Source organism: Octodon degus, unplaced genomic scaffold (genome assembly GCF_000260255.1).
Source record: "Octodon degus isolate 3935 unplaced genomic scaffold, OctDeg1.0 scaffold00057, whole genome shotgun sequence".
NCBI classification, from domain to species: Eukaryota; Metazoa; Chordata; class Mammalia; order Rodentia; family Octodontidae; genus Octodon; species Octodon degus.
Genome location: NW_004524633.1, coordinates 12865756 through 12868594, shown reverse-complemented (window position 1 = coordinate 12868594; position 2839 = coordinate 12865756). Strand labels below are relative to the sequence as shown.

General features: G+C 39.9%; 1 protein-coding gene across 1 annotated transcript in view; it reads left to right on the top strand.

The window, feature by feature from the left end:
• Erich3 (glutamate rich 3) overlaps positions 1-2839 on the top strand; it is a 106760-nt gene that overhangs the window by 28647 nt on the left and 75274 nt on the right. The gene's annotated exons all lie outside the window — the stretch shown is intronic.

Here is a 2839-nt window from a genome sequence, read left to right as displayed (position 1 = left end):
ATATATTTAATTTAGGGACTTAATTTTTTGCTTTCCATCATATTCACAGATTATATAGAATCACTGTATATGGCCCCCAAGTTCTCTTGCTAATAAGAGTATTATTTGGAATTGTACAACTCTGTTAAAAAGTAGCACAGCACAAAAGTAATCGATACTTCCTTCAAATTCACTTAGTAGGCACTGTGTTTGATTTTAGCTTGATCCTTGTAATTTGGTTTTCAGACACTTTATGTCAGATTAGACTATTAGATGTACTACCAAATCATTTAAGGGTCTTCATAAGTCTAACAGTTTGGGATAAACATATTTGATAATACAATAATTGGGGATTCCTCATCTGAAAATATGTAATAAAAAATGTATCCAAAGCTTCTTGAACAGTTATAAGATGCTTACAAAGTTTTGGATTTAGATATATTTAATATTTTAAATTTCCAGATTAGGGATGTTCAACTAGGGAAGTTTATGCAACTATTAAAGCGGGAAACTCTGAAGTCTGAGATACTGTGGTCCTAACCACTTTGAATAGGAGATACTTCACCTGTATAGCACATTCATATTCTAGAATAAACAGTTTTTCTGTAAATTCTCACCTTTGCCTGTCTCCCTTTTGGCTTATGGTGAGTCAACTGATCAAAATTATTGCATTGTATTTGTACTCATTGCCTTTCTGTTGCTGGGACAAAATGCCTCCCCTACACAAATTAAAGGAGGAAGTAGTTTATCTTGGCTCATGAGTACAGATGTTTCAGTTTGTGTTCAGCTGGCTTCCTTGTGTTTAGTCCCATGGCAAGACAAAACATCATGGAGAAAAGGCACAGAAGAAAGCTGGCAAAGAACCTAGGAAGAACAGGCCAGGGGCCAGATATAGTTCCCAAGGTCACTCCTCTGTAAGCTACCCATTATGCCAGAGTGTGTTTTACTGATGTTCTAGGTGTTGGCCAAGCCAGTCTAGATGACAACCAACATTAGCCAGTAGCCTGGTGTATGGCACACTCCTGTAATCCCAATAATCTGGGAAGCTGAGGCAGGAGGAATTATAATTTCAAGCCAAGTGCAGCTAACTTTATGAAGTTCTGTTCAAAGTGAAGAAGAAGAAGAAGAAGAAGAAGAAGAAGAAGAAGAAGAAGAAGAAGAAGAAGACGACGTCAACGACTGGGGATCTAGCTCCAAGCTTGCTATTGCAAAAGCTGAACAAAACAAAGCAACAAACAAACAACTCCACAATTTAACTCTTTACAGTATTTGTATTAATTTCAGTCTTACAAAATGCTAAAATAAATCTATATATTGAAGCTGCAAAGATAATTTAAAAAAAAACAGGTTAGTGTAGGAAACACTTCCAGGCCCTCGTCTTGGTCCAAGAAGCCAATATTTATAATCCCAAAGTTATGTTATTGGAATCCCATCACGTTGATTCCAATCTACCACTTACAATGCAACCCACGGCGAAAATAAAGACACTAAGTTATATTTTTAATCATCGGGGAGCCAAGGGGCTCTAAGTCTAGCCATGAAGATGGCTTTCTGGAACCAAGAGAGTGACCCAGGGCCTCACCCAGTTTTATTTAGTGGAGGAGTGGCTTGAGGATTGACTAAGAATTGCGGGAAGGAGACTATGAGCTGAGCTACGTAGGTGGCCTAAATTAACCTCTGCCATATGCAGAGAGGATATGCAGAGAGAGTAATCTGCATTATACAGTATATAATGTTTTGGTAAGTCTGGTGCTTCAGCTTTGATGTAGTCTTTCAAGGCCCAGGAAGTCATAGCCTCTATCTCAAGGCTCGATCCCAGCTGGTGGAGCCAGGAAAACATGCATGCCACCTTTAAAGACTATCACCAGCACCTCAGCTAGACCAATACACATTGCTTAAGGCCAACTGAAGGATAAACAGAAGTCCTAGCCAGCTCTGTGCATAACAATATGAGGAAATAGGGTCAGGCTCAGTCAAGATGGAGACAGTCGCTCTTTTTTCAAGGAGAGCTGCTCAGGTGGGCCTCCACGCTTTAGAATGTCCAGTGGTAGAAGAAAGGCACCAACAGTGCAGCTAAGGCAAGAAGGGTAGGATGGCTTCCCATGTGGATTGGAGGCAGAGCACAGCAATGCTGCCATTTGGCATGCATCTTTGATGGTGGATGAGAATTCTCGTGAAAACTTGGGACAGATATTCTGGACAGTGGAGACAACAGCTGTGAAATTACAGCACCTTAGGAATGGAAAGGCAAGCTCACTGAGGCCAGACTGCATAGGGGCTTGGTTGGGAGCAAGAGCAGGCAGTGTCACTATCCAACAAGTTGGACTTCTGTTTCTGTTTAAACTCCCAACTTAGTTTGAAGTGTAGGTGATGAGGCGATGAAATGTTTTCAGCAGGGGAGTGAAATAAATGAGCAGAACTGTTTTAGAAAGATGATGTTGCTAAAAATGTGGAAGATAGATTAATGAGCTGGAAAAGATTGGAGGTGGGAGGTCAATTAGGAGGCTGTTGCCAAAGGGTGTGGGCTAGCAGCAGTAGGGGAGATGCCAGGGAGATGCAGCTGTCTACAGAGACTCACAGAAGAAGAAAGCTTTTTTGGGGGGTTTTGATACTTTAATCACCTTTAAAAAATATCTTTATTGAGAAACAAATAGCAATGAGATAGTTTCACAACCGATTACTAGTACATTTTCAATAATTAATACATTGCATATTGTTGTCTTCGTGGTTATTCATTGTACAGGATGCAGCCCTGATATCCTGTCTCAAACACTATTAGAACAAACCTCTCTATTCATTGAATTAAGAGAATGGAGCTGTATATCTATCCTAACTATTTTGAGTGTACAGATATAAAATG